The sequence below is a fragment of the Lepisma saccharinum genome, chromosome 26 (genome assembly GCF_977018435.1).
Source record: "Lepisma saccharinum chromosome 26, izLepSacc3.1, whole genome shotgun sequence".
In the NCBI taxonomy this organism is placed as follows: domain Eukaryota; kingdom Metazoa; phylum Arthropoda; class Insecta; order Zygentoma; family Lepismatidae; genus Lepisma; species Lepisma saccharinum.
This window is the reverse complement of record NC_139254.1, coordinates 50,380,670-50,395,796: the sequence shown is the minus strand read 5'-3', so window position 1 is coordinate 50,395,796 and position 15,127 is coordinate 50,380,670.

Below are 15,127 nucleotides of genomic sequence, written 5' to 3'. Positions count from 1 at the left end.
AAAAAAAAATATTTTAAACACTTGTAAAAAAACATTGCTAGGTGTTTTAAACGTGACCCACGGGTATTCATCACGATATGTTTCTTTGTTAATTAAATATACATTTGCAGCCACTGAACATATTTCTATGCACAGTAAACAGAATGACGTGCATTGAACGAAAAGGCACGCAAAAAACCACAAACTGTCAAACATCAAGTATCAAAATGTGTTTTAAACATTTTTTTGGAAACACATGTTTAAAGCACTTTGTTTAAAATGTTTTAAACATTTGTTAAGAAAAACAAAGCCATGTGTTTTAAACATTTAAAGCAAGTTGTTTAAAACACTTTCGTTTTAAACATGCCAACCCTGGTACACACACACACACACACCCACACTCTCTGATCTTATATATCTCTTCCATCTCTCACTGTCACGCATCTTTGTTTCTCATTTCCACACCCTTTCTCTCCCTCGCTTATTTACTTCTCACTTCATTGTCTCTCTTCTTTATTCCTTTTTCTCATATTTCACTCTCCCTTTCTCATCATATTTCTTTCCCTTTCTTTCTAATTTCCGTCCTCTCATCTCCCCTCCACCCTTTCTATCTCATGTAGACACGTATCTAGAAATATATTTCGGTACGAACCAAGTGTCTCAGAAATAATAATAATAATAATAATAATAATAATAATAATAATAATGTTTAAATTAAAATAATTATATTAAATTAAATCAAAACAAATGAGAATATATAAATTAATTAATATTATATCATTATTAATTACATGAATAGGTAAAAAGACCGAATAGGAATACATACTATAACAGCTTACCTGTAGTTAAGATCGGCAAAATTTGTATCAAAACAATTGCCCTGGCAAAGAAATTAATGTCAAATGGATGAAGAATTTAATATATATTGAATAACAAAGAATGTTAGATCCAGTTGGCGAAAATTAAAGTTTCTGATTAATATTTTATGCATATTATAATAAATAGTAGTGGTCCCGGATTCGATACCCGTTGGAGGCACATAGTGGTTCGGATCCCACTTTAAACTGTAAGTCCAGTCCCGATAAGCCTTTCTGTGCATAAAGTGGACTTAAAACAATAATTCAACCAACCAACTATAAATAGTAGTGGTACTGTCCTTCAAAGTCGTATGGATTGCCTTCCAATAAGTTCAGAGGAAATTTTAACAATTTATTATACAATAAATGCTAAATAAGTATTTGTTCATTGTTTAATTGTAGTACTCAACGGTAAGTTTTTCGGAGGGGATCCGGTCCCCCTGGACCCACACCTTAAATACGTCCTTGCTCCCGTGCGTCTTTATTCCCCCCTCTCTCTCTGTGTGTATGTTTCTGAAAATTTCGATTCCTTATTCTCTATCTCATTCCCCTTCACTCTGTCTGTTTCTCACCCTTTTTCTTCCCTCCTTTCTCACATCTCTCTCACGCTTCTCTATTTCATTTTCTCACTCCCTCTTTCTCTTTCTCCTTCCCTCTCTTTCACTTAATTATTTATCACTTCATCTTTCTCTTTCTCCTTCCCTCTCTTTCACTTATTCATTTCTCACTCCCTCTTTCTCTTTGTCCTTCCCTCTCTTTCACTTAATTAGTTATCACTTCCTCTTTCTCTTTGTCCTTCCTTCTCTTTTACTTATTCATTTCTCACTCCTTCTTTCTCTTTGTCCTTCCCTCTCTTTCACTTAAGTATTTATCACTCCGTCTTTCTCTTTGTCCTTCCTTCTCTTTTACTTATTTATTTCTCACTTCCTCTTTCTCTTTGTCCTTCCTTCTCTTTCACTTATTCATTTGTCACTCCCTCTTTCTCTTTGTCCTTCCTTCTCTTTCACTTAATTATTTATCACTCCCTCTTTCTCTTTGTCCTTTACTCTCTTTCACTTATTCATTTCTCACTCCCTCTTTCTCTTTGTCCTTCCTTCTCTTTCACTTATTCATTTGTCACTCCCTCTTTCTCTTTGTCCTTCCCTCTCTTCCAATTATTTATTTCTTACTCCTCTTTTTCTTTGTGTGTGTGTGTGTGTGTGTGTGTGTGTGTGTGTCTCGCTTCTCTATTTCTTTTCCTCTTCTCTTATCGTTCTCCCTCACACATTCACAAGCATTTCTTTTCCTCTCTTTCTCATGCAATTCGCTCTGTGTATCTCTGGCTTCTTCCTTTCCTCTGCCAATCTTTCACGTTTCTTTATTTCTCCCCTTTTTACTTGTGTATTTGTTTCGTTTCTTTATTCCTCTCTCCCTCTTTACGCGCCTTCTTTCTATTCTCACGTTCTCTCCTTCTGCGTCACTCACTTCTTTATTCTTTTCCCTCACCCACCTCTCTCACACACATTGTTCTTATTGTTCTTATCTTTCTGTCTATGATTCTTTCCATTTTTCTCCCTTCTCTTCTTCTCAATTGCTTCTTTCATATCTTTTTCTCTCTCCTCTAAAATGTTTCTTTCTTATGAGTTGACGGATTTAAATATCGCATATCTTTAAAATGTTGCCTCCTTTCCCTATAACATTCATCAGCACTTTGATTCGTCCTTCGCCATTCGTATTTGTTTTCAACTGGCGTTTCAGCATTTATGGACCACCTTGTAGGACTGGTTACTGGAAGAAAGGAAAATACAACCCCAACCCTTAGAGTCATACTAACCCCCTTTGAGAAAATTCTTGGCATGCCTACCTTTAACAATGAATGACAAGGTAACACACCACAGTATATAATAATAATAATAAAAATGATAATAATAATGATGATTCGTTTTGAATTTTGTGTAGTAGACAGTGAGTGGGTTGAACGTAGCACTTTACAGAACCTGACTTCAGATCTTGTTTACGTCTTGTCCAGGGGTTATTTTTAGCTTTTGTTTACCTTGACATTCAGGACTCCATGACAGACAAACGCAAACATCCTGTGTTACCCGGGATTCAAACCAGGGCCGTCTGGCGTCGTCGCGTAAGGTTTTCATATCATTATTATCATAGGCGGGGGGCAAAAGCATTGATGAAAGTTCAGCCGGGAGAGAAAAACCTCATTTTATCTCACTGTTTTAGTTTCATTGCATTGATGGGTGTGTTTATACACACGTGGTATATACAGGGTGCTTCCGGGCTGATGATTCAAACTTTCAGGGATGATGGGGAAGGGCACATGTATCAATTTGAAATAAGGCAACCTGGTCCGGAAACGACTTAGTTGAAAGTTATAAGCGAAAATCGGTGTATGAAGATGTAATGCTTTCATTACCTGCACAAGTTTCACAAGCTGCTACATTCACAACAGTTGTCCAAAGTGGCGTTCCCCAGCTTCGTTGCAGGCATGACAACGTCGCACAAAGTTCTCGCGTACCCGTAGACTGAAGAGGATCTCCTGGCAAGAATTCTCGCTGCCTGTGACATTGTTCGAACGACCCCGAGGTTGTTCCAACGGGTACGCCAGAACTTTGTGCGACGATGTCATGCCTGCAGCGAAGCTGGGGGACACCACCTTGTACAACTATTGTGAATGTAGCAGCTTCTGAAACTCGTGAAGGTAATAAAAGTATTACATCTTCATACACCGATTTTCGCTTATAACTTTGGACTAAGTCGTTTATGGACCAGGGTTCCTTATATCAAATCGATACATGTGCCCTTCCCCATCATCCCTGAAAGTTTGTATCATCAGCCCGGAAACACCCTGTATAATGCAGCAACATAGAGGAACCATAACGAATAAATAAATTGTCTCTGAAATGTACCGCGCTTCTTTTCCTCCAAACACTTGTGTTCATGCATTTAAGACAAACTATTTAGCAGCAAGAGTCTTACTTTATAATTTTATCTTCATTTAGATCTTAAGACGCTAGGGCCAAAACTCCTACCGCCCTCTACCTACAGCTCTGAACTTGACAAGACTATAAGTAAAGCAGACAATGCGAGCGAACCGAGCAAGAAAATTTTACGAAATGTATTTTAATTTGTATAAAATTTGATATCGAGGGGGCAATTTTTCTCTGTGCCACCCTGCAGATGCTCATGGCCGTCTGGAAGAATTAATGCATATTGAGTATTCTTTTGTCCTGCTACTCTTATATTCTACTAGTCTTGCTTTCTTTTACCTCAATGTTTGCCCCCCCCCCCTAGAATTGATTTCCGTCCAGGGTTGGACATTACCCTCCCCTGTGGTTGAGCTACTGCACCTCCTTCCCCCGTACTTGATTTGAACTTTAATCGACTTGAAAATACTTTATTTTCTTTAAGAGTATAATATCGTTTAATACCAGCGATTAGATTCCTCTTCACTAAATTTCTAGATGAAAGTATAATGTAGGGACATGGATGTCTGGAAGGGGGAGCAAGGGTGTCTACTCCTCTCCCTTAGAAATGATTGATTGATTGATTGATTGATGTAGTTTATTTTACTTCGCGTTTTGTGCCTCTTGGCTAATTTGCGAAGATGGGGATGAGTGATGAAATGATGAAATTGATGAATGGACATTCACAAACAACCAAGCCCGACCGGGATTCGAACCCGGGACTTGGCGTCGCAGCGCGATGTGCTAAGCACTCGGCCACAGGGTCGGGCTCCCTTAGAAATGGAATGTCAAGCTAAAAGTATACACACACGCATAATTTGATTTCAGTCATAGTAATTTACATTAATGCGATAATTTCAAATTCGTGTTGTTTTTTGAGAGGGCAACGATATTATCGGGGTAATATACCTCAGGGAAAATACCTTGCTTGTCCCTCCGTTGAAAAAAATCTGAGGACGTCCATGATTAGAGAGGGCAACTCCCCCCCCCCCCGTGCGCACGCCTATGGTTATTATTAAATATACAAAAATATGTTGATGTTACTCTTGAATCACCCTGTAGCAATCAAACGGCGGGGCGAACACGTAACGTTTCCAATAGATAGAGCACATGGGAGTTATTCGATTTCGAACAAAAAAAAAAAAAAAAAACTGTAGGAAAGAAAGTCGAACGCTTTTCGATTTCGCAACGATTCATTCGGAAGGATCAGCTGAGGTGAAAAGTCGTAGCATGAGGCTGACACAGTGACTCGCTTTTGGAAGAATATTGCGCCAATCAGGAAGACACCGGTTGTCGAAACGGCGAAGAGAGAGACAGGGAAAAGGAGTTGCCACATTTCACCGTTGTTGCGGTGGTCACGGCGGCAGAGAAAGCAAAGCGGGCAGGTTGTTGAACTCCCAAGACCAACTGAGCTACAGAGATCGTCAACTGGTGCTCCCAGGCAATGTTGCCAGGGCTTAAGGACAAAAATGACCATTATCATTGTCTTAACATTGCAGTTTTTTTATTGACGTCCGCTTGTTTTTTTTTTTTTTTCAGGGCCGGCCCTAGGTGGGTACAATGAATTTAGGTAAAAATGGCAAAGACAATATGGCCAGCGGAAAAAAATGGCAAATACAATATACCTATTACGATTTTACATGAAAATTGAGAAATTATGTGTCTTGCATTTCACAGTTAATATAATTTTGGTGTCTGTTAACACTAATTTGTAGGGACATTGAATTTTCGCGATGCGCGAAATCGCGAAATGTGAAAAAAAATGCAATTTTGAACATTCTGCACGTAACTACACCCCCAATGATGAAATATCCATGTGATTTTTTCGCGAAGTAATGCGAAATGTGTGCTTTTCCACGAAATGAATGCTTTTTCGCGAAATAACCGTGAAATATCATCAAATTAAGTAGAAAACACGCAAAAACCGGCAATGGAGGTTGAGCGGGCAAACTGTCGATTTGTAACGATACGTTTGACTAAAGTTTCCTACCACTTGCAGCTGAAGAACGTTTTATCTTCGATCACATCAGGAAGACGCTGCAAATTTGGATTTCCCATGCACGTAATCTCAGTTCGAAAACTTCGCTCCCTGTCAAGCTGCATTCCTTTCTTCCCCCGAATGTCTACTTAACTTCCAGTTTCATTGAACTTGCTAGCTGTAGCAGCGATAAGATTAGTCACATCAAGGGAAATAATGGGGTCATTTGTGTTCAGTCATGAATGAATTTTGTTTATCATCATGTGATTTTCAACATATGTTTGTGTATGTGCAGTAGTGATTATTTTATTTGTTGGACAGAAAGGATATCCTTTAAATACATACAATGAATAAATCACTTGAGATATGCAATTTAGAAATGAAGTGATTTTGTGTTGATGTTTTCTTTCTGGATGGACAGCTAAGTACTTGTGTATGTGTACAGTATATAAAAATGAAGTAGTTTATCAATTTATAGCTCTTTTATATGTTGTTTCCTCTCATAATGAAAAAGTGTGTGCCAATTTTGTTTTCCACCGCTGGTATATACCGCTGATCTAACATTTTATTTACCGCTCTCCTCAGTTTTTATTTACCATAAATTTGTCTCCCTACTAATTTGTCTTTGAATTGATACATTTAATTTGATGTTTCCAAAAATAATTATAATGCCTTTTATTTCCTTATTGCTTCTGGCAGAAGTTACTACTGCTATAGAATCACATGTTAATAAAAGGTAGCCTTTGCAAATAATTTGAAGCACGTGTGATTCATGAATTCATGAATTCGTGTGGTAATTTGTACCGACAGTGCTAACAAGAGAACAATGCAGAATTTCTTACGAGGAGTAGCACCTAACCTAAAGTTGCAATGCATGTAAGGTGACACTATCAAAGGTGAATAAATATTGTTAACTAAATACAGTAAAAGGTGACGAAACCCAAGTTGAATAAATATTGTCCTGATTAAATACAATATCGTAAAGTGATGAATTCAAAGGTGAATAAATATTGATTTCGTTAAGAACAGCATCAATATTTTTCTTCTTTACAATTTACATATGGATTATTTATATCAATTATTTATCATTTGCTTTTGCTTCCTGTTTGTGATTTATACTTTCGCCTTTTTTTCCATTTGCAATTTTTTCCTTTGCCAATTTTACCGGACACCGGGTGGAATATACAGCATGTACCATAATAAAGTATACAACTTAGGTTTATTATTATTTTATTTAAAAAAATATCCGAAACACAAGAAGGAGGTTTGTTGTATAAAAATAAGAAGATCTTCAAGTTTTGTTTTCATGCGCAAGACTTTTGAAAACACGGTCATTATAGCGCTGGTGTACTGTTAATGAACATGACGACTTTCACAGGCGACGAAAAAGCAGACAGTGTCATAAAGTTCCCAGACTTTACAGCCCTACACTTCTGCATTTGTGGCTTTGTGATGAGACAAGGTGTGCCACCTGTACTGCAGAATGTGCAACATATAAACGCCCTTGCTTTGGTGGATGACGAGTTCTTGGGAAATGAGTGGCAACTGCCAAGAACTAGAATTTTGATTGGACGTTTCTCGCATAACTGGCGGAAGCCACATTGAACATTTGTAGCAATTTGTAGACATTCATAGAAACTTGAAGTGTTACTGATTAATACACAACAAATACAGGGTGGCTATAAAGTCTGGAAACATATGAGAAATGATACATAGCACATGTTCCTACTAAAGAACGTGCTCCACATGTCCTCCACCATTCTCAACGCACTTCTGGAGACGTTTTAGAAGACTTCTTTGAATTGTCTTTAACATGCGTGGTTCCAGAGCAGCAATTGCAATTGTTATTCTTTCCCGGAGATGTTCCAGATCCCGAATTTTTACTGCATACATCTCAGCATTCACAATCCCCCATATGGCAAAATCCATAGGGTTCAGGTCGGGTGACCTTGCTGCCCATTCCACATGGACCCTTCTCCAAATCCAGCATCCGGGAAACATTTCATTCAACCAGTGGCTTACGAAACCTGCATAATGAGGTGGAGCCCCATCTTGCATAAACCACTCTGGTATCTACCAACGGCCTGCCAGAACGCCGCTTATCCTGAGTCTATCCTGTTTCACGAAATTTATTCAGCAATTTTCCAACTGCACTATGGGTTACTGACTTCCCCGGATTCCTCCTATTGAACTCGGCGACCACCCCTCTCGTCCACAAAGAAGAATTATCTCCACTCGGTGGTCTTCCGTCAGTGACATTATTCACCTGTAAACAAAAGAAATACAAGAATCTAGTCATTTCTCCAATGGTTCCAGACTTTATAACCACCCTGTATAATTGTTGTATTCCATATAGTTTAGTCGAAATAAATTTCAAAATTTGTTTACTCTATTATGATACACTCTGTACAATATTCGCTGTCAAACCATCCAAAACAATGTCAGCACTTTTTTTTTAAAAAAAAAACTCAATTCTATAGGGTGTTCGGGGGAAAAAGACACATAAGTTACAAACTGCGATTTTCTCTTGATTTCCACTAAGTCACATTGAATCAATTACATAAAAGAATGTAAGTATATTTTTAATATTGGGCATTTGTAATGATTACGGTGATGATTACACATGTGTATCATATCTGCAAGTTTTTCTATTAAATAAATAAACACATGAAAAGTGTCTGCTGTAAAATTGCATTTTTGACGTAAGTGCTCTTTCAGCGTAGATTTTAAGTTATTGCGCTATTGCCACAACCTATGCCAATCCTTGTTTTAATTGTCAATCTTTCTCAATAATTACAAAACATATTTGTATTCTTCTTCATAGTGTTGCCATCTATGTTTCTTTTCTGAAACTCATTTCTTTTCCAGCTCGTGCTATTGTTTCCAATATGAAATATGCAGGGTGATCCGAAAGTACCAGTACCCCTTATGTATTTTGCGACGAGGGAAGGTTATGGATCTGAAGTAAATAGAGTATGATAAGAGACGAGACGTGTTAGCTGAGGAGGTTACAGACAACAATTTAGTCCAGAATGTCTGTGGACACCATCATTTTCATAACAGAGAATTTTGCGCCTATAGGTAGCCTACAGTGTGAAATTCTATGCAGCATTGTGCGAGTGATCGTGGCAAATTCATGCCGAACGTCTTCTTTCAGTTCGTTAGTTGTGTGGTAACGCGTGCCGGCAACTTGCTGTTTGATATAACCCCACAGTGCATTATCACAAGATGAAAGATCGGGACTTCCGGGAGGCCAGTTCAGAGGTGCTGGTAACTGTGGAGATCCACGTCCAATCCATCTGTTACGAAACACTTCATTAAGATATTCTCGCACGGCAATCGAATAATGAGCTGGTGCTCCATCTTGTTGATGTACATCACTATCTAAACACAACTACTACTATTACTTAGAACTACAATCACTAAATATCACTACGAACCACTACCACATAACAGACTCACATACCTACGGGGTAAGGACTTTTGGCTCACCCTGTATGGTTTGTAACAACTCTTTTTAAAACAAATAGCCACGCTTATATAATCTTGAAGCTACACAAGGAGGACATTCCTGCTTGGCATCTCCCTCCCCCCCAGGGCGGCCCTTAAGCCGCCCCTGCCTATTGATTATATTAATAATAATCATATAATTATTGCATGGATGTTGTTGGATGTAGACCAACGTAGAAAAACATAGACCAATCAAATAGATGCTGATCTCCCCGATTGCGTAGAGCTAACATCGTCGCCTTGTACGGGGTCTAGGGTTCGATACTCGCTGGAGGCACAATTCACAGTGGTTCAGACCCCACCTGAAACTGTAGGTCCAGTCCCGATTAGGCATCCCGTGCCTAAAGTGGACTAAAAACAAACAACTTATCAAAAAAGACATGAAATTTACAATACAAGAGGGACAGTGTTATTTCTATACCACTGGCAACACTGATTTAATGCTGAGGTCATTGCTCCTGTAACAACAGTATGCAAGGAGAAAGCATGCTTGAAAAATGTGTGTGACTCAACTTCAGGTATTCTTGAGTAACACGTTGGTGTATGAAAGGTGGCGTTAGGGAGGGGGGGCACGCAATCGCATATACTCAGCTGGTTAATTATGTTAAATATTATGGAATTTATTTCAGACTTTGCTCGGGGGAATGTAAGCAATTTAACAATACTTTCGTGTCGACTGAGAAATTCCGATAGTGCTTTTTTACAGTCTGCAAATAATAATAATAATACTTGTACCCGCCTTTGTGTAATTGGTTTGGTAGAACTTTTAACAAGTCATTTGAAATTTTAGGTCAGTAAATCTGGACAACAGAATTTGGTCGTATATGATTCTAATCCTACGGAAACAGCTGGTGTCTGCCTGTGCTTTGTTATCTGGTTGTGTCTCCCATGTCAAATATGGATGTACGTATCAGAAAATGATTGTAAATATTACTTATTATTTAAATCGATTTTAAAAAACAAGTCCATCAAATCACGTGGTACACTCCTGTTCACATAAAGTGGCACACTTTATAGGGCTGAACAATTGAAGAATGTGCCACTTTTTCTGAACAGGAGTGTACAAAGTATTTACATTTACCAATAAAATTAGTTGTTGTTTTTATTTTATTATTGGTTGTTGTAGTGGTAGAGGTAATGTTACTACTAAGGATGATTACTTATGTAAAATATTAAAATAAGTATTTTTTTCAGTCATTTTATTTTTTCTCACTGGATTTCTTGGTCTTCCTGTTTAACTTCTAATTTTCCTCTGTTAATATTGCATTAAAAAAACAACTTAATAGTCTAGAAGTATTTTATACTTGAAAGGCAGTTGTTTTTATGGAAGTAATATTTAAATAAATAAAGGTGCCTGATTTTATGGAAGTAATATTAAAATACATGAAAGGGTAGTTGTTTTTCTTGAAGCAATATTTAAATACATGAAAGGTACCTGTTTTTATGGAAGTTATTTTAAATGAAAGGTACCTGTTTTTATGGAAGTTATTTATAATGAATGGTAGCTGTTTTTCTTAAAGCAATATTTAAATACTTTAAAGGGGCACCTGTGTTTACGGAAGTAATTATTAAATACATGAATGGGTAGTTGTATTGTTGAAGCTTTTTAAATACATTAAAGGTGCCATATTTTATGAAAGTTATTTTTAATGAAAGGTAGCTGTTTTTCTTGAAGCAATTATTAAATACATTAAAGGGACACCTGCTTTTACGGAAGTAATTTTTGAATACATGAAAGGGTAGCTGTTTTTATGGAAGTAATTTTAAATACATTAAAGGGTAGTTGTGTTTCTGACATGTTTTTATTATTATTATTATTATAAGGGGATTACTGCTAGCATATTATGAACGATGCAAAATGGTCATATGTGCCGAATCACCCCAAAAGTTTAACTCATGCATTCTAAGTAGACCAAATGCTTTGGTCACTAAGTTTCGTCTTGTCTAGATTTTAGAGAGGTCCAAGTCTTGAAGAATGTGGTCTTGGCCTCGTTCTGCAGATTTTAAACGTGATCTTGAGTCTGGTACCATTCTACCAACGTTCGAATTTATCCTAGCACAGACAAGGTATAGTGATATCTAGGAACGATAAGTCTTCGTTTTATTTCTCCCTGAATTTGGATGTTATTTTTTTTTACTGCAATTCATTGTTATTTAGGGCAAAATATGTGGTTATTAATTTAAAATCGGTGTTAATTTTACATGCATTTTTACTGTTCTTTCTGTGCTTAAGCTTTTCATATTGTTGTTCTGGAAAATTGATACAAATTTGAGTTTTAATGGCAAAAATATATATATGAAAATCTTAACAGACAACAGCCATAGGGTGTACCTCGCCCTTCAATAAAGAAAATTTGAATTTGAATTTGAAATGACCAAATTTGTATCATTTGGGAAACTATTTCATTTCACCAGCTACTAAGTATGAAGTTATTGAATGATGACACACAAATCTTTTGAACACAATCATACACATCATATTTCTCTATCAATGAACAGAAGAAGTGTTGCATATTTCGCGGCGTTTTTCGAGTTGAAATGTAAAATTCGGAGTTATTCTGAAAAAAATGGCATAATTCGCGATTTCGAAACACCGAAAACATTCCTCCTTTACCTACTCAAATACATTTTAAAAACTTTATTTTGCTTTCCTTAACATTTCGGTGTTATCGCTAAACCGATAACTTCACACGTCACTAGTAATACCTTGTCCATTACTTTAGGTTACATGGGGGGGGGGGGGGAGGTCTCTGCCAGGCCCACCACCTCTTGTTTTTAAATTTTTCAACTATGAACATTGTCATTGAAGAAAATTAAAATAAATTGCATTGCTTCCTAGGGTGTTTCCAATGCTTATGCAGTACTTTTCTATGCAAAATGTTAACGTTAACGTACACTACATAGGAGGTAAAATTCACGTGCTGGGTATATGTTACCCCCCCCCTCCGCACTTGAGATGTGTGTTCAGACATGACACTCACATAGGCGCCGAGTCCATGGGGCTTCGGGGGGCTCGAGCCCCCCAATGTTAACGATGTGGGGCAGAGCCCCCCAAATAATTTTGCTTTAGAGGATCTAATGTATTATTTTGCTTCTCTTGTAAAGTTTACTCTGTATTGTGTCACATGAACTTAACTTTAAATACACATTTGAAATGTTCTAGACCATCAACTTTGGGGGGCTGAGACCGCTAAACCATCAACTTTGGGGGGCTATGACCGGAGACAGCAAAACACATGACATTACTATATACTAAGTATGTAATTATGAGAATTGTTAACATTTTTACTAAAAACAGTTTCAAAAGACGATGTGCATGAACAAGGGGAGTGGATGGAATTCGGGCTACAAATGACTCTCACATGACATTCAGTCGAGATCATTGATATATTAGGGAGATCTGTTTTGCGCTCCGTGGTAGCAGATATTAAAAGTCGGGAATATTTTGCTATTATGGTTGACGAAACTTGTGACATATCCATCCGTGGACAATTAATATTCTGCATTAGAACTGTGAATAAAAATTTTGATATTTTTGAGGATTTCATGGGCTTTTATGAGATTCCGAACACTGAGGCCAAAACAAAAGGGAGGGAGGGAGTCATTCATTAATTTATTTCAGTGATCAGAGACCCTCTCCCCAATAATTTTGACAAGTCGGCGCCCCTGGACACTCATGCCAGTAACAGGGCACAATCGGTTGGTAATGATGGTAATTTTTTGTTATTATTATATTTAACACATAACTGTACAATGTATACAAAAAAAGCATTGAAACAGGGTTTTTGATGTAGCGAATGAGTGTGTGACACTCATGCAATGATTGGTTCTTACATTTTATTGGTTTATTGATTGATTTAGTTTATTTTACTTAATTTTCTGCCACTTTGGCTAATCGCGACGATGACGATGAGTGATGATATGAAGAAATTGATGAAGGGACACACAAAGATCACTCATGCCCAGCCCGGGATTCGAACGGACGCCTGGTAGTGCGGTGTGCTAACCACTCTGCCACTGAGGTAGGCGTTTATTATATAATTTTCGTAATTATTATATAACTGCACGTTATACATAGCGTCGTCGCCTTGTAATCAAAGGGTTCCGGGTTCGATACCAGGTGGAGGTACATAGTGGTTCGGATCCCACTTTAAACTGTAGGTCCAGTCCCGATTAGCCTTACCGTGCATAATGTGGACTTAAAACACCAAATCAATCAATATATATATATATATATATATATATATATATATATATATATATATATATATATATATATATATATATATATATATATATATATATATATACACACACACAAATAAATAGAGCCCGGAAGTTCAGGCATTTATTTTCGTTAAAATAGGCAGGCAAAAAGGCATTTATAATGTGGAAAATAGGCACTAAAAATGAAAAAAGGGAAAATAAACCGAAAAAAGGCACATTTGGAAGTCGCTTACTTTTATCTATAATTTCTGGCAACATGTTAAAATCTAAATTGGAAGAGCATTTCAATTTTCTCCGTCTTGATTGCACATACCTACAAGGTGTTTTTTTAATTACTCAACATTCATTGATAGTAATCTGTCAGAGAGAATGTTTTTCATAATAGAAAATGATATTTCTACTTCGACAGAAGTTATTGGAGCATACATAAAACAAGCTAATGTAGCTGGACGCATTTCGGTAACTGCATTTACACCTTTTAGAATATCACAAATTGTTTTCAATTGTTTCAAGTCCTCATTTGCACTCACTACCCGCTTGCACTTTTCCGCAACAGCTGACCCCTTTTCTCCTGGCACTTCCATCATCTGCTGCATAGATTCCTCGTACATTTTCATGGATGCTACAAGGTGTTTTTTTAAGTTCTGTAATTGTAATTGTCTCTGGGAATGCACCATAATGTGCAAAAATAAACTTGAATAGCACAGGAGTTTTTTCACTTCACGAATTGAAGCCGCTTCATTTTCTGAAGAGCATATATCACCTCACTGATTTTTTCAAGGTTGTTAGCATAATATAAAGCTGCTGATATCCATGTTCCCCATCTCGTCAAGACTGGTTGCGGAGGTAAACTAAGCTCAGATTCAACTTCCTTAAATTTTCGGGTTCGAGAGGGAGATTTCAGAAATATCTTCTTTGTGTTCGAAATCAACCTGTCAACTTCAGCAGTCAATCATGCACAAGGAAATGTTAAGCGAAAGGCAATATCCTAACTGAGCATGAAATACATTTTTCTCACACTTTTCTCCTTCAGCAATGTTGAAACATGCATGAGTTCAATATTACTTAAATAAGGCGAAAATTATTCACATAATAAACGAAAGAAAAATAAATGCCAACAACGTTTTTTGGGAGAAAAATAATTTATATACACATTTTTTTTTTTAAAAAAAATGGTCAAATTTAATTAAAAAAGGCAAAAAAAGGCATTATAATTAAAAATAGGCAGTGGGGTCCCAAATAGGCAAAATAGGCAAAATGAAAAGGGTTCTAAAACATTCGAAACAACATGAGAAACGTATATCCAGAAAAATTTTATCAATATATGCAGTAGATAAAAAGAGGCATTTTGCCAAACTTCCGGGCTCTACAAATAAAGAAGCAGTGATTCATTAAGAAAATCGTTTCTTGAACTTTAATGATAAAAAATGTGTGCGCCTCTGCCCCCCCCCCCTTTAGGTAAGTAAGTTTCTTACGGGACGGGTAAGCTAGGGTTAACACTGCCACAGGGCATTCAACTCTTATGAAACGTATCCGCTAAGCAGTGTCGAGGAACTTTTAAGTAAACAAGTGAGCTAGGTATACCGCACCTTATTATCCTCAATAAAGCCAGGTCTTCT